The sequence below is a fragment of the Lepidochelys olivacea genome (assembly GCF_965140295.1).
Source record: "Lepidochelys olivacea isolate rLepOli2 genome assembly, chromosome: 9".
Taxonomy (NCBI): Eukaryota; Metazoa; Chordata; order Testudines; family Cheloniidae; genus Lepidochelys; species Lepidochelys olivacea.
The window spans coordinates 95,254,858-95,273,140 of record NC_140419.1 but is presented as its reverse complement, the minus strand read 5'-3'; the positions used below and the strand labels follow the sequence as shown (position 1 = coordinate 95,273,140).

The 18,283-nt window shown below is 41.1% G+C and overlaps 1 long non-coding RNA gene across 1 annotated transcript in view; it reads left to right on the top strand.

Annotated features, from left to right (window-relative positions):
• The window catches only part of LOC311525924, a 68,607-nt gene that overhangs the window by 30,088 nt on the left and 20,236 nt on the right, over positions 1 to 18,283 (top strand). Inside the window, exons 3-7 of the long non-coding RNA XR_014712897.1 lie at positions 5,045 to 5,183; positions 14,851 to 14,918; positions 15,114 to 15,273; positions 15,949 to 16,075; positions 18,005 to 18,094. This is a non-coding gene — a long non-coding RNA (uncharacterized lncRNA). The remainder of the gene's footprint in view (positions 1 to 5,044; positions 5,184 to 14,850; positions 14,919 to 15,113; positions 15,274 to 15,948; positions 16,076 to 18,004; positions 18,095 to 18,283) is intronic.

Sequence of the window (18,283 nt, the reverse complement as noted above, 5' to 3'; positions counted from 1 at the left end):
CAAAAATTTACCACAGCATGGGGTCTTTTAAACATCATTTCATCAGGATATAAAAGTATTGTTAGGTCTTTTAGGAAAGAAACAGGGTAAACCAATTGCACAACAAAATGGAAATACATACCCTTTGGGGGCTATGACTTTTAGTGGGGCTATTTGTGCAGAAAGGCATAATTCACCATAAGTCGGGAAGCAGAATCAGGCTCTTTATCATTTATTGCAAAGAAATATATGGAGTGACATATTCAAAAGGAACCTATGGCAATTAGGCATTCAAGCTTGGATTGTTACCTGGGGTTCTTTCAACCCAAAGCTCTGGGTAACTTTTACTCTGTGCAAGGTGGTGTCAGGAAATAAATCGGGAGACATGGCCGTCCGACCAATAGATGGCTGGTACAAACAGGACAACACAAGAATGCTTTCACTTAAAGCTAAACTTTACTTAGTCTCAAGCACCTATACACACATCCGCAACAAGTTAGTAAAACACCCCCAACCCTTGATAATTACCAAAGCTGAGCGTGGCTCTTGAGTGGCACAGCGGCAGGCCGTCTGCCTGTGGGAAACACAAGATGCATCCAGAGAGAAAGAGTCCAGTCCTGAAGAGTCCCACTACCTCAAACTTTTTCCCCTTATTTATACATTAGTAACAGAATGACATGTCCCTTAAAGCAAACTTGTTAAGTAAGCAGTTTCAATGGTCAAGCGAGAGGTTCCTTCTGATTATCGATTAACCAGGTGTGGGTGTTTCCAGAGTTTGCAGCCTTGAGGCCCCAATAGACATTCCTGGGGCACATCCTGCTCCTCTAAGACGCATGTATCAGCAACTTCAACACAATTCTTATCAGGAAAGACGCGAGGTCAAGCTGCCCTCTCTGTGGCACCCAACCCCCCGCCCCACCCCCCCACTCCCGCCTCCTGCCTTGGTTAAGCTAAGCCTGCTGACTTGGCTAATTTGTAGCCTGCTGACTTGGCAGCTTTTAGCAATAAGCCATAGTGGTTTCAGGCACTTTGCTGGTTTGCCAAAGTCTCCCCGTACAGGATCAATGGGATTTAGAGCCTAAAAATCTTGAGGTTCTGGGCCTCAAGTGTCATTGACTCTGAGCACTTAACTCCATCAGGATACTCTGAAAAATCCCAGCTAACTGGGCAACTGAAATTGTACCTACCTGCTATGCGTGGGTTTTCCTTAATGGAGCAATGTTCACCAGTGGAGGCTGTAATTTCAAAGGAGGCTATGGAGTTAGGTGTCCAGTTCTCACTGGATGCCAATGGGATTTAGGGGTCAAATTTTCTGAAGCTTCAATAGGACCTAGGTTTCTAAGTCACTAGGCAATCATCTCCCTTTGGCTCCTTTGAAAATCTCAGCTCTTTTTTTTTTTTTTTTAAGAGAAGCAAAGTTTGGAGATAATAATGGTTGGTGCTGAAATAGTTAAGCTTTGTATCCTTAAAATGCCACCTACACCAGAGAAATACAGGGCCAGATTATTGATTCTTGGTCTGGCTTTGGCCGAAAAAGAGAAAAGCTACCCTGAAGGACCAACTGAAGATTCCATCATGGCATGTGTGGCAGGGTTAGGGGTAAGGGTAGGCATGGGGTGGAGTCATGCTGTTCCTTGGCTAGCACAAGGTCCCTATGACACTGCTGCAGCTGGCATCAACTGGAGGAAAGCTAAGGCCAACTCAAGTCAGAGGGAGCAGAAAGTTGGCTTAGATTCTCTTCCTCTAACCCTCTCTTCAGGATTGAGCCCACTCAGTCTCATTTGTATGTACAGTCTCTTTGTATCTCAGAACCATATTATTATATTGCTTCACTTACCCTGAGTTAGTAAATCAAATTATAAAAAGATTTATGGAAATCGCCATTGCCAATGAAGATCAAATTAAGACGTTCCTGCATGGAGCTGGAAACTTTCCCCTGAGTCCCCATTACCTTGTAGCCGGCAGGATTGTATTTTGGCTCGATGACATTCACTTGCTGTTATTGGAAACAAACCTTGATACCACATTTGATGCAGCTCAGTTTCTATTTTTGAGATTCCAGACACCGTCTCTCTCACAACTCTAGAAATGCCTTTCAGACGCTGACAAATGTCTCCCAGGAAACTTGACTCAAAGTGCACTTGCCTCTTATGGAATGAAACACAGACTGCCATTCACAAGCAGATTCCTTTAGTGGCAACCAGATATGCCAAACAAGGAAAAAAAAAACAATATGCAAACCTCAGACTCAGCATCCTTTTGGACTCCAGCAGAGCATCACACATCACGTGCAGTATTCTTGTAACACATAATACTAATTCCCTTCTTTTTCCATGTAATGCAGTCTCTTCAGAAAATGTTGAAATGTTTTAACACAAATATATAGTACTAAAAATTAGGGCTGTTGATTAATGGCAAAAAATTAATCACAATTAATTGCGGTTTTAATCGCACTGTTAAACAGAATTAAACAGAATTGTATGTCCCCTGCTGTTTTACCCACATTCTGCCATATATTTCATATTATAGCAGTCTCGGATGATGACCCAGCACATGTTGTTCATTTTAAGAACACGTTTGCTGCACTGACAAAATGCAAAGAAGGTACCAATGTGAGATTTCTAAAGATAGCTACAGCACTCGACCCAAGATTTAAGAATATGAAGTGTCTTCCAAATCTGAAAGGGACAAGGTGTGGAGCGTGCTTTCAGAAGTCTTAAAAGAGCAAAACTCCAGTGCGGAAACTACAGAACCTGAACCACCAAAAAAGAAAATCAGACTTCTACTGGTGGGATTTGACTCATATAATGAAAATAAACATGCACTGCTTTGGATTGTTATCGAGCAGAACCCATCATCAGCATTGATGCATGTCTCCTGGAAATGAAGCATGAAGGGATATAGGAATCTTTAGCGCATCTGGCACATAAATATCTTGTGACATTGGCTACAACAGTGCCACGTGAACACCTGTTCTCACTTTCAGGTGACATTGTAAACAAGAAGCGGGCAGCATTATCCCCTGCAAATATAAAAAACTTGTTTGAGCAATTTGCTGAACAAGAAGCAGGACTTAGTGGACTTGCAGGCTCTAAAATTGTATGTTGTTTTATTTTTGAATGCAGGTTTTTTATACATAATTCCACATTTGTAACTTCAACTTTCATGATAGAGATTGCACTACAGTACTTGTATTATGTGAATTGAAAAATACTATGTCTTTTGGGTTTTTTACAGTGAAAATACTTGTAATAAAAAAAATATAAAGTGAGCACTGTGTACTTTGTATTCTGTGTTGTAACTGAATTGTAACTGAACTGTGTTGTAACTGTCAATTGAAAATGTAGAGAACATGCAAAAATATTTAAATAAATGGTATTCTATTATTGTGTAACAGTGTGATTAATCGCACGATTAAGTTGCAATTAATTTTTTTAACTGCACAGTTAATCGTGATTCATTTTTTCAATCTCTTGATAGCCCTACCAAAAATATGTCAAAATATTAGAAAACATCTAAGTACAGAAAACATCATAAAAGACTGAATTACAATGGGTCGGATTCGTCTTTTTGGATCTGATTCAATGTCCATTTACATCAATGGCAAGACTTCCACGGATGTCTTGGCATTGAATCAATCCCTTAGTCTCATTGACTACATTGTGTGAAGTCAATGGAATTGATCTGCATTTACACCAGTGTAAGTGAGATCAGAATCTGTCCTGTTATTTCTTGTATATGTAAATTGTGAAATTAAATTATTTTTTGTGATGCATAATGTTAAATAAAGGTGAAATTAAGCAAGGCACAAAGAACGAAAAAGTCTCAGGTTGTTTAGCAGTCATGGATCTCAGAGCACACAAGAAATTGAGAGCATTTTTCCAACTATATTTTGAAGAGGTCACCTTTTAAAGGCTTGGCATGGTTATCCTGAAGTGAATGAAAGCTCTGCCACCGATTTTAATTGGATACAGGATCAGGGCCTTAGATAATTATTGGGTAACGATCACACCAGCATTCCACATGCTGGGCTACATTCAGATCACTCATGCGAGTGGTCCCACTGACTTCAGACATCACATGCAGTATCACCCTGTTAGAGCGGGGCTCTGTTCTCAACGCTGCCTTGCCTTGGGCCTCTTGCCGTTGCATCTCTGTGTTGCTCCATTTCCTCCTCTACAAAGTAGAGATAGCAATATCCGCATGCCTGTGAATAGTGCACTGAATTAGAACTAGACAGGATTCTTCCGATGACAAGTTTATTCAACACTTTTAGTCCGATAGTCGTGAATTCAACACAAATCGTTTTGGACATTGGAAAAGTGGCCAGAAGAGGTCATGCTAATGTAAACAACCCAATCCCCTTATTCCCTTTAGCCTAGTGATTAGCGCACTGACCTGGGATGGGGGCAACCCATATTTGTCTCCCCACTCTGCAACCAACCCTAAACAAGTTTTTTTCAATTCACCAAAAAGTCTGAAAGAAATTAGATTCTGTTTGATCCAAAAGCTAATTTTTGGGGGGAGGGACAGGGCGGGGTTGGAACTGTAGCTGAACTAAAAAAAATGAGTTATTCATTTATCTCCCAGCTCTACAATGAATTCCCCTGGTGAAAATACTATATAAGTTATTATTGTTATTATGTAACACAGTACTGCACCTTTTAGATATTTTAAAGCTGTTTTTATTGCCTTAAATTCGTTAGAAAACACAGAGGGGTTGTGCTTAGTGGCGAAAGTCATGAATCCTCCGTCTCAATGCATCACAATCCAGTGGGGTAGCCGAAGTCATCTTGGGCTTGGCAGTAAAGCTACTGCAGTCACGTTCTGTGTTGTGTATGCTTAGCAATGCACCGTTGCCTTGTGATGCCCTTTATTTCTGAAGGTGGGAAGAGTTTCTCAATAATGTGACCAATCTGACTCTGGCTTTCATGGCTGTTTTGAGTCAGATGTTATTTCTTACTGCACCATTGAAACAAAAGGCCTATATACACAGTTCATCATTTTGATGGGTTTCTGGTTCCCCTCCCTGCAGTTAATTTAATTCTCCTGATCATATTTTCAGAAGAGATGATGTCAAAGGAGCTGTGCGCAGCTTTAAGACCAAGACCTGAAGAAGAAATAGCACAAGAATGCCATCATTTGCAGTGATAAAAGTTACAGCCATCACAAGAGACAGCAGAGCCTGAATAGCACAAAGAAAGGTACATTCAGCAACCCTTCCTGCCTCTGGAGGGAGCTTTTCCTTTCCAGTAACTGAGCGAAACACTCTCCACCTACTATGCAAATCAGAGGGATTAGGCCTTTACAGCAATCTAATATGATGAGTGCAGGAGACTAGATGCCCTTTTTCCTTCTTTTGTTCCTTTTCTGTGGATGGAGGAAGGGATTTGAATATTAAATCACGTTACAGAAAGCTCTAGGTAGTAACGGAAATTCTTGAAATCATCCTTATCTTACTTCTGGAGTGTTGCTGAGAACAGCTTGGGGCCAAATTCTGACAACCTTAATTGAATCAAACTCCTCTTAAGCCAATAAGCCAAATAAAGATACATGATGAGAAGTGAAAAGGGGGCCAATGACTCAAGGTGCTTAGCAATGACAGGGCTCTGATCATACACAGTAAGTATATCATGTGATCATGTAGGGGCAAAGCGTACGGTCCCTGCTGCAGTTAGAGCAGCCGCAGTAATGCTGCACATAAGACCGGTCATACTGGGTCACACGCTAGCTGAGTTTCCTGTCTTCCGACTGTCGCCAGTGCCAGCTGCTTCAGAGGGAATGTGCAGACCAGGGCAATTATCAAGTGATCCATCCCATTGTCCAGTTCCAGCTTCTGGCAGTTGGCAGTTTAGGATCACTTGGCGCATGGGGTCACATCTCTGACCATCTTGGCTAATAGTCACGGATGGACCTATCCTCCTGTAACTCCCCTCAGCAATATCAGTACCCCGAAGGTGTTGCGATGCCAGTGGGGAGCAGTTCCTGATGCAGGCACACCCCTATGTGAAAGGCATGGAGCTAGCTCTATCCCAGCCAGAGCTTCACCTGTGCTGGTGGAAGGGTAGCTCCTGTTGTTTTACTCGAGTGGAGGAATTGGACTGTAGTAGCGCTGACGATCTGGTGCTCTGTTTCCAGATTGATTGATTTTTCTGATTGTCACTTACTCAAAGAGCGACACTGGTAGACTTGAGCCTGCTCCAGCTGAAGTGAGTACAAGTTTTGCCACTGACTGAGTGGATACAGGACCAGTCCCAAAAATGGTTTTTATTTTCCTCATTCATTTTACTCAGTTGAGGGCTGCAGCTTTTTGTCTTGCAAGTTAACTAGCCCATTCAAAATGGCACAAACTGGATGGGAGAAGTAATGAAAGTGGAAGTAGCTGGGTGCGCTGAGGTGCAGTATTCAGTGTTCTAAGCTTTCTCTCCAGCTGGTCACCAACTCCAGGAGCTGTATAAACTAACCCTGGTCTTTTGTGCCTAATGGTCTTGTATTAAGCTTCGCCAGATGTATTACATTTATGTTTTGAAATACAATATGCCTCAAAAATAGGCAATATGATATGTAGAAACTATTTAAAAAAGCAACTGGAGGGTTTTGTGTTAAGGAACTAGGCTGAAGCTCTTGGTCCAATTCCTGACACAACTGCAGCCTTCCTGTGTGATCCTAAGAAAGTCAATTCTCTTCTCTATATCTTAGTTCCGTATCTGTCCACAGGAGAGAATAATCCTTCATATCTACCATAGCCATGGGAACTAGGAGCGCGGGGGTGCTACAGTGCCCCCAGGTTTTAGCCGGGGCTCCGCTCTTGGCTCCGCACCCGGGTCCCAGCCACACCCTCCCCCATGCCTGGCTGCTGGCCCCCACATGTCCGGGGTCCTGGCCAGCTGCTACCCGCACTCCAGGGTCCTGGCTGCTGGCCCCAGGGCTCTGCTGCTGGCCCCGCGCCGCCCCAGCTTGGGGCGGGGAGGCAGCCAACAGGGGTAAGGGAGCTGGCTTTCAGCACCCCCACTATTCAAAGTGTTCCCACACTGCTGGTGTTCCCCACTCCTTGAGTGTCTTGTCTATTTTGATGGTAAGCTCATTGGGCAGGGACTCCCTCCTATGATGTATTTTTCAGAATGGATGATCATTGAGTCCTGATCTTGATTGTGGTTTGTTGGCACTACTGTAAATCAAAATAATTTTTAAAAAGCAAACATGTTTTAACATTTATTCTGACAGAGCCATTAAGTAGGTCCCTGGGTTGACAGCAACATGTAACAATTTGAGGGTTAAAACAAGATTTCATTGAAACTCCTCTAGGTACCTGTGCACTGTGATAACCAGCAGTTTGCAAATGGTAGCCTGAAGCCATAACAAAAAGTGTACTTGATTTTGCGCTTCAAAAGATGGATGAATGAAACAATAAATATGCATTGTGCTTTCTCTCCCTGAACAAAAAATACGAACAGATGACAAAATTTGGGGAACGGCCTATGGAAACACAGCCAGATTTCAGTCTTAAGGCAGTCTCCTGCCATCACTTACCCATGTGCAGTGTAGAGGCTCAGGAATCTTGCTCTGTTGCACAATTAACACCCGTCTGTTTAACGGATGTGTGGACCATATAAGACAAAATGAGAACTGGCTGAACGTTCATCACTCCTACACTGAACCCAGCTTCCATTGTTCCAGTTGGATACGTTCCTTCCATCCCACCCTGATTGCCTCTATGCTAACACCTGCTGCGTCCTATCTCAACCTCAACAGGGAGTCACCTGAAAACCTGGCATCCTCTCTGCTTTCTCCCTGGTGCACTGTTCACAACCAATTTCTTAGTACTTGTGTTCTTCCTTGTAATAACATGTACCCTATGGACCATATCCAAAACCCATGGAAGGTAGTGGGAGGCTGGGCTTTTGATCAGGCTTCTAGAACATTAATGGGAAATTGGAGAATGCCAGAAAGTTAGGAGTGAATGGTGCATCAGGGATCGAGAAAAGAAGCTTAATGTGGAGTTGAGTGTATTTTATAGTGCCAGATTATCAACTGGTATAAATCATGACTACAGGAGAGCTATGCCTATTTATACCATCTGAGTTCCTGGTCCTTGGAATGAGGTAATTTTCTATCAGGGAGTCAATGAAGTGAGGGACTAGCAGGTCAGAGGCCATTCTCAAGTTCTCTGCTGAAGCTTGTGGTGTCTTTTTTGTCTTTCTGCTCCTAAAACAGATAAGGAAGTGATGAAGGATCAGGGGTGTAGTGGTGACTGGAGCGGGTGGGGAGAGGACACGTTATGCTCCGGTTTCACAGGGAGAACACTTAGGGAACTTTGGTGAGGGCTGGATGTGAGGAACATGGAGAAACAAGTGTGGTAGGCAGTAAATCCAATGGAATGAGGAGACAAGTTGAGAGGTTTGGTTAAGGTTCAGGAGATAATCCAGCCTTTTTATGGATTCATACATTTTAAGGCCAGCAGAGACCATCAATTCATCCAGTCTGACTTCCTGTATAAAACAGGTTATAGAATTTCTACCAGTCACTCTATAGTGAGCTAAATAACTGGTGTTGGACTAATGCAGTCTGTGGAAGGTTCTGTTGGGTCACTTAAACTATCTTTCTTCTATTCCCAATGAGTTGTTTACTTCACAGAGCTGCACCAGAGCATGCAGCAATGAAGAGCAGATGTTTGAGAAAGAGGGTCTGAGATGTTTAAATGGGGTGGCAGTGGGCAAATCAGCCATTACCTATAACGGAATAAATTCCCTGCTGAGATAAGAGGACACGACTCCATGGATTTCAACAGAGTTGGCCCCGAGATTGTTAGTTAATTGTGATGATGGGCATATTTCTCTTATCACCATATATAATGTCAGTGCTGCAAGACTCTAGGCCAATGGGAGCTGTGGAGTCAGCACTCTGGATGGGGGCAGCGCGTGGAGACCTCCTGCCACTCCCTGCCCCCCCGCCCCGCTCCAGGGTCCCAGGGACATGCTGGCCACTTCCAGGAGTGGAATCCTGCCTTAGCCCCGCTGTCCCGCTGGACTTTTAATGCCTAAATTCTCCTCGTTTGGCATCAGTACCCTCCAGGAGATAGACGAAGGGGGAGCAGTTGATCAGCAGGGCCCATGGATCCCTTGGAGTACCCTTCAGGACCCCTCGGGGTCCGCAGACCCCAGTTTGAGCAACACTGTGCTAGAGGAAACCTTTGATTTTCCATTGACACAGATTTCAGAGCAGCAGCCGTGTTAGTCTGTATTCGCAAAAAGAAAAGGAGGACTTGTGGCGCCTTAGAGACTAACCAATTTATTTAAGCATAAGCTTTTGTGAGTTACAGCTCACTCCTCAGACATTCCTGTTAACTGCTGGAAATGGCCCACCTTGATTATCACTACAAAAGGTTTCCTTCCCCCCCTCCCCGCTTTCCTGCTGGTAATAGCTCATCTTAAGTGATCACTCCCTTATAGTGTGTATAATAACACCCATTTTTTCATGTTCTGTGTGTATGTAAATCTCCTCACTGTATTTTCCACTGAATGCATCCGATGAAGTGAGCTGTAGCTCACGAAAGCTTATGCGCAAATAAATTGGTTCGTCTCTAAGGTACCACTAGTCCTCCTTTTCCATTAACACAGAGAAATCCTGATCCTTTCATTCACACTCATTGGCAGATAGAATCATACTCATGTGTTACAGAATTCATTCACACACACTTCCAACTTCCAAAACAAATACCATACACGGAAGTAAATACACTCTATCTAAATTAAAGACTATATTAGTTTATATTTTACTTTCCAACTTGATACATATTCACAGCTCTTTCCCAGCCTTCCTTCTTTTCACGGGAACAGAAAGGTTAGTAAGTGAGTATCCGGAGAATTTACTACAGGAGGAAACAGCTTTATGAATGCATACCTCAAAGCAATTTAATCTGCCTAGTCAAAACTAGTTATAATGCTGCATAAATTGAAAATGGAAAGAGTCAGTACAGATCAAGATTTGGGGCAGAGCCAAAGACAGTCACTTGAGCGGTCTTGCTCTCCCAAGTTGAAGTGCTTAAGATTTCTTAATGCAAAAATATAAAAGCTTCTTTCCTGTGGGCACTGCAGAGTGGGAGACTTAAAATCTTTGAAAGAGTAATAAACAGCATGGTTTTATATCAAGCCAGATAAACTTGCTTGCTTTTTTATTTTTAATCAAATAAGTGGATTAAGGGAATGGAGTAGACATAATGCGGCTGTGCTTTCATAAAGCATTTGAGATAGTATACCACAAAATCTTATTTGAAAAATTAACAAAAATATTGATAATATCAACTCTCATATCAATTACACATTTTGGGTCTGCGTACAACTTTGACTTTCCTACTGTGACTGTGAAGATTGAAGGCTAATGTGATAGGATTGATCATGATGAAAAAATGCTGTGATAGGATAAGAATAACCCCAAACTGAACATTTGTATTGGAAATATTTGTAACCACCAACCAAACAGAAACCAGAGTACCAGTGTAGAGATTTCATGTTACAGAGTTTTGATGAGTGTTCTGCTGCTCCAACAGAGACATCTGAGAATCCTTTCTGCACTGTACAGAAACAGCTATTACATTTTCAAAGTCTTTTTTGGCTGTTCTGCCACTGTAAGCCATTATTATTGAGTATTTCACAGTGCCCAAATGTGTACCAGGTGCCTCACTGTGAAAATAAAAGACATGGTACTTACCCTAAAGGGTCTACAATAGAATTTATATTTCATTATAACTGCAACAGATATTTTGTATTGTATCATACTGTTGCCCCTACTTCCAACAGCAGCACCCCATTAGGACATCAATATAGTCTCTCTGTCGAGCAGAAGCAGATGTTTGGGACCTTGCAGATTGGCTTCTCAGTGGACGAGAAACCAGTAATGCAGAACTTAGTCTGAGTGTAACTTATTTTATTTACACATATACACCAGTCCTGGAACAGAGATGGTCAAACAGCATTCAAGCTATTCCTTCTTTCAGAAATTGCAATCCAACACCATTTCCAGAGGAGCAGTTCTGCCTCAAGAATTGGCTCCATTGAGAGACCAAGGCAGCCAGTAAAGTCCTGCTGCTTACTCTCCCCCAACCACTGCATTAAACCAAACTCTGAATGACCAAAAAAACAAAACAAAAAAATCCCCACACATTATGTCTTCCCAAGACTGAGCATTTGCTCGCATGCTAATAAAAAGGAATCTGGAAGTGTAACACAACCACCTGGTGATGCCTGGTATGCAGTAAAATCATGATGCTCACTAAAAGTATTGAGGCCCAGTATCTGCAATAGATTACCTCAGTGGGGTTTTTTGCAGGCACAAGAGTCCTCTGGCTTTTTGTCTTCATTGGGGTCCTAACCTGTGAGTGTGGCTCCCACAATACAAACAACATTAATAATAAATAAATGCACAGCTACACCGAGAGCTAGACATAGCTCCATGCCAAATACACAACGTTAATTTTTCATACGTTCATATTACAAAGAAATTATTCAGGCATAAAACAAAAACAGCAATTTGCTCTCTAGTCTCTGCTTTTCAATGGGCAACATATGTGCAGAACACCCTGAATTCTGCAGGGGCGGGTAGGTCGGAAGGCAAATAAGCAAATGTCTTCCTCTTCCAATCCACAGTGCCAAAAGAATTGTTTATGGTTTGTTTTGTTTTTTTGAATGTTTGAAGTGTAAAAATTCGCAGTGGCTAAGAGCCATCTCCTGCCGCCTTTAGACTGTGTATCACCTCTGGCCCTTATTTGCAGATTCTTATGCATATGCTTAACTTTAAACATATGAGCAGTTCCATTGACATCAGTGGGACTAGTTACATGTTGAAAGCTAAGCATGCACAGAAGTGTTTTTGAGTCAGGGGCTTACTCTTTAAATAGCCCTATTGATTTAAAAGTCCTATTCACTGTGAGTAAAGGTGACAGGATTTGTTGCTTTGCCTCAGACTAAGAATACCTGAATTACACTGGGCTTTATCTGTTAATTCTCCCTCATTTTTAAAGTTTCAGTCTCCATTTGCTTCATTGTAAAGCACACAGGCTACTGTTATAAAGAGACAATAGATAAATTGAATTACTTTTTACTGTTTAAATGTAATTTCTTCATCTGACAGATTTTAATGTACATTAAATATATTAAAAGTATGCAGTACTTTTTCCCCCTGTATGTAGCTGCAGGATTTGTAAGAGTAGATGGGACTTTGTACATGTATGCTTACACTTAAAACAATGTGATCTGTTGCTCAGTAAGATTAGCACGTACCAGATCTACATCTCTAACAGAGCTTCTTTGTTCATTTCTTGGAGGGCATCAAACCTTCGTTAACATCTGACTTATCATTCTCTAGCTAAGCCCATTTCTAAGTGAAAATCAAGAACTATTCTGTGCAAAACATAACTGGATACACAGACGTTGCATGCTGTTATATTCTTCTACTATGCTGCATTGGAAAGTCTGGAGGGAGAATGAAATTAACAGCTGTGGATCCTAAATATTTGCTTACTTGTGTCCTTGCATTGCCACAACTATATAACTTTGGTCTGCTGGAGTATAGGGATACTTTGCACGCATGGCTAATGTTTGTGTTTTGAGGATTTATTCCTTAGAACTCCAAGACAAAAGTGAAATGTACTGCCATTTCATTCAGTTGCTAATGAAATAATTTGTGCTGAATTATGCCAGCCCAAAAAACCTAGTAGGGTCTAATTTTACATGGCCAGATAGACTATGAGAGGCACCATAATTATTGTAATGAGAACTAGTCAAATATGGCTGGTGAACTCTGAATGATAATTTGGCTCAGTCAGGTTGGTGTCCCATTATATTCACTATTTATTAGCAATTGTGTAAACAGGCTTTTGTTCACACTAGTATCTTGGGGGGGGTGACTGGTCTTCATTTTTGCACAAGGGGAAGACGTTGCTCTTTCCCCCCCACACTTTTTTTGCGGGGGGAACATATTCATTGATCATAAGTCTCCTCTGTAAAAAAATGACAATCCTCCAACCGTGCTGCAGAAAGTATATCAGGTGACTCCAGAACAGTGACTGAACGCTCTAGGTGACATGTTGGCAATCAACTGGTAGGCTGAAACTTATTCACATGAATTGTTGGTTGAACAATAATGAATAGCAAAATAAATCTGTAAAAAACCAAAACCAAACTGTTAACATGAGAATTGTGAATGGGGGTAGGGGGGATGACCGGAGTAAATCACCTTGAAAAATGTAAATTCAACCATCTTTAACTGTGATATTTGTCTCAGCTCAGTGGTTTTTATCTGTACTTAGTATATATCCTAACCTGATAAAAATAAAATCATACCTTATAGACATTCCATTCAAATCACTCTCAAAGATAGCTTAATTTTCAAGTGAGCAGGAGTCAAGAAGGCTGAGCAATTAAAGGGGAAGATACACTACAGAGCTAGCATTCTGGAGATAGACTTAATTACTCATGATTACTGTTTCTTAGGCTTCATTTTATCCCCACAGTTTCATGGTTTCTTTGGCCTCCAAAGACCTAATCCTACACCCAATGAACTCAGTACAAATCTTGCTATTAAGTCTACATTCTAGAAGCCAATATTCTGTCCCAGCCTGTAGCTATAAAATCTTATCAGAATGACAGAGTCAAAAAAAAATGAATACAGTATTGTTTTAGCCGTGGCTTTCCCAGGAGAGGTGTTGAGATATTATAAAAATTAAGGAGGAGAAAATGCTGGTCAACCAATGCTTATACCACTTGTTTTCAAATTGATCATGAATCCAAAGTCCATTTGATGATAACAGGTGAGCCACAAGCAAATCTACAAAGGGAAGTGCAGGAACACCCAAGTTCACCCTCAGTATGCACTGGGAAATATGCTTTCCACTGCTAGATCTTCAGGTCATTGCAAACATGAGCAAAATGGCCACAGTTACACATCTAATCCTAGGTTTCAGAGTAGCAGCCGTGTTAGTCTGTATCCCCCAAAAGAAAAGGAGGACTTGTGGCACTTTAGAGACTAACAAATTTATTTGAGCATAAGCTTTCGTGAGCTACAGCTCACTTCATTGGATGCATTCAGTGGAAAATACAGTGGGGAGATTTATATAAATAGAGAACATGAAACAATGGATGTTACCATACACACTGTAACACGAGTGATCAGGTAAGGTGAGCTATTATCAGCAGGAGAGGAAACTTTTTGTAGTGATAATCAAGGTGGGCCATGAGCCTGAACTGCAACATAAGATCTGAACGCCCTATCCTTTCCTCAAACATACAACATGCTTCGAATTTTGGGCTTGGCCCTATATAAGACTGACCTGGGCCATCAAATCTGAAAGCCCCAAACTTTGTGGCAATTCATCTGCTTATCCCAGTTTGTCTCTGAACTTTGTGACTTGACTACACCGCTCATGTGTACATTTCAATCAAAAATATTCTTAAATGCGTCTCTCATGAGTATAAGTACAGTCGGGGAAATGGACAAGTTTAGGCCTGAATTACAAAGCCTCATCCACCTACATGGTTCATACAGCACTTTAACCTATTTTGCTTCACTTGTGTATTCAACAGATGTGTCCAGGGTAAAAGTAAATGTACTGGGCCACATGGTGTCAGCAGTTAACGCCTATATCACGTCCATTCTGGTCAGTTCATGTGCAACTGAGCACAAAATATGCTCCTGGTTCAGTTTATTATACAGAAAGGGCCTCATAGGCTTTATATTAAAATACTCATTTTCAAGCATAATAGCATTTAAAAAAACAAAAAGATAAATGTGTTTCCCTGGAGACAATAAAAGTGCTTGCCCTTTTCCACATCCTCCTGCTGACTGTACTTGAATTTTTTCACATTTGTTTCCATGCAGAACAATTTGATTTCTTTTCAATACAATCTACCACCTCGTGAACATGAACAGAAACTAACAGGAAGGAGGTAAGCCCAAATAAAAATGATTTTTTCCCCTTGATTTTGTCTTTCTTCCTCTTATAATGAAGACAACCATCTAAACTTTGCAAGCTTAACTTTTTACAGAGAGAGAGAGAGAGACATACACACACACAGAGTTAAAACAGACCCAAATCTTTGAATCTATATCTAATGAAATTCATTTCTCTGTTGGTTGCCTAGGTAACAGTCACAAAGTTGTTTATATAAACAACCTGCAGCCAGTGAAAGAAAATGTGGTTTAAGTGGAAGACTCTACTTCTCAAGGCTTGCACATTATTAATGGAACACACAATCGTAAAACCAACATTATATTCCTGGAGTACATGCTGGATGACAGTGGGTGAGTATTTTATACTATTGGCTCCCTTGTGAGGGTAAAGGAGGGCATTGGAAAGTTGTGAGCAAATTGAATGGAAGAGTACAATTCTATATCTACCAGGGTTTTTTTTTCTGGGAGGCGCCTTTTCAGCTTGGTACTGGTGATGTACCTACATGCTGCCCATTAAACAGGGTGATTATTGAAATAAAAAGTTTGTTATTGTTTGCACTGTTCTCATAGTACAGAACCTTAATTGAGCTGCTTAGTTTTAGCCCTGGTCTACACTTAAAATGCCCTAGCTATATCATGTGGGGTGTGAAAAATTCACACCTCCGAGTCCTGTAGTTAAGCCAACCTAACCCCTAGAGTAGCTACAGCTAGGTCAGTGGAAAAATTCTTCCGCGGACCTAGCTGTCGCTGCTTGGGAAGGTGGTTAAACCTACACTGATGGGGGAAAAAAAACCTTCCATCAGTGTAGGAAGCATCTGTGCCTCAACGGCATAGCTGCCACTGTGCTGCTGTAGCCCCGTTGCGTCGCCATACCCTTCGGTTCCTACTAATAACCATAAGCCTTGGATCTTCTAAACATCTACAGATGAAACAGACAGTGAAGACAAAGGCAATTGTTTCCATAGCAACATGGACCTGTGGAATGTTCAGCCAAACTTCACCTTCACCTCCTCCTGTTCCACACAGGTTTCCTGGTTCAGAGTTATCTTTGATGCCTCCATGGAAATCCAGCAACGAATGGCTGTTTTCAATGTCCCTCCTGAGACTCACTGTGGAGAGCTGGTATAGCCAAATATGGCTCATAAACCTCCAGGTTTTAAATGTTTTAAACTGTTCCATTGTTGCTAACTCCCAGCATTCAAACACTGTGTCAGCCCCCTCCCCCCAAAATCATGTGATTGGCTCAAAAATCATCAGACCTAAAACAAGCCACTTTTTATTATGAATTATTATTATTATTTTATTTCTTGTCTGGTTTCTGAGACTTCAGGATGCAGATCAGGTCACATTTCCAAGCTTTCCTCCACCGACGTGTGGGTTAGAGCCATACGTTTTGTTTTTTTTTTAAAAAGAGAGCTGAGGTTCTCACCTAATTTACTTCAAGGAACTCGTGGTTTTATGTATACTATCCAGTATTATGAGACTAGCAAGACAATGGGCCACGCTGCCGTTCGGCCATAACACACAAGAGAAAAATGTGAATTTGCAGAATGTCGCTATTTATCAAAATCCTAAATCATTTGCCTGTTAAGTGTTGCTTTTTCAAAAGGGCAGTGTCTTACCACTCTGATACTACAGTATATAGTATGTATGTATGTACAGTGCTTCACACAATGCGGCTGGAACTCCTAGACACCACTGTCAATTAATAAAGTCTAATTCATATTTGGAACCTAAATAGAGACTCTAGTCACTCTGCAAGAGGTGTAATAGGTTGTTTGGAAAAACAGAAGTAATGCGGACAAGATGCCAACAACAGTGTGTTGCTTGATGTTCTTTCTGTGAATAAGAATATGGCACCAACAATCAGCAAACAGCAGGATCAGAGGCTACCCTTTCTTAGTGGTCAATTGTCTTACTATTCTCATAGCTCTCTGCTCATTTAGTGGGATTTACTTTGCTCTTGAGCAGCATCACTTGCAGTAGTCACACGCTATATAAAGCTACCCTGTTTAAACTGTATGGTGCAATGAAAACCTGCTATGAAATAAGCTCTTTTTCACAAAAATCAAGACATGTCTTATTTACATGGTGGGAATTTCAATGTTTTTCTAACAAATCTTTATCACTGTGGAATTGAGGTGTTTGTTGTTGTTTTTTTTTTTGTTTTTGTTTTTTTGTAATTATTCCTACCCTGAATATTAGAAGTACAGGAGTTTACAGATTTTATTAGAAAAGTATGTCAGTCCAACTCAAACAGGGCATATGCCGCTGACTATATGAGGGGAAGCTGATATTTAAAAAATATAAAAAATGTAGTATCCAATTTGTTGTTGCTGACTAAAAACTTGTGGCCACTTTTTAAAAATGAAAAATGCCTCCTTGATGAATTTTTTTTTTTTTTGTCAAAGATGTTCAGGTTTGTGTTTAAACCCAAAAGTTACTTGGTTTTTGTTTTGTTTTGTCCTCCTGAAATCTTTTGCTTTACAGTAACTGAAATCCAAATCAATGTCAGGTTGCAGCTGCTAGAAAAGACGATGGTCATTTTTCAGTGGCCGAAAACCAAAACAGATCCCAACCTTTTCCCTTTGGACAAAAACTCAAAATAGTCTGTGGGAGAAAATGATGAAAAGGGGAATGTTTTGTAATCAACACATTTTGCAGGGGAAAAAAATATCAGTTTGTAGTTACATCTCGGTATACATACAGCAACTCTGTTGACTTCAAGAATCTGGCAAGCAAACAGCTGAAAATGCTATGTTTGCTATGTATTGTGAGTGTGCCAATATGGTAATTTCCTCGCAGTGCCCTTGGAACACCTTATTGAATGAAGTTTAAGTACGTTTGGAGTCCATTGTATTAAATAAAAAGATTAAATATTATTGTGGGCCTGGATGATCAATGTGGCAGACAAGAATGGGACAATACATGTGAAGTGGATTTCCTAGGACAACTGTAGGAGGTGAATCCAAATTTCTCTCTGCTCTCACCCCCCTGCCTCCAGTTATGTATGCAAAAAGCCAAGGTCTTTGAAGCTGTGTTTTGTAGACAGGGTGACTGTCTGATGATTACCTGTTCCTAGGGTCCCAAGATCAAAGGCCCAGACTGTATGAAGGAGGAGCTCTCCAATTCCTGGGTGCCCTTGTTCTGAGTTAACAGCTGATACGAACTTGTAAGTACAGAAAAATCACTTGGTGGGTTTGCTCATCTGCCAGAGCGCTTGTTGGATGTGGGGATAAACTCTGCTAATCTTATTAGAATGTCTGTAGGTTCTTGTATTGTTTTAATATGTTTGTTCTGTAGTGTTTCCCCCTTAAGACTAAATGCACTTGCTTAGAAAGTACTGTGTGGTAACTTCTAA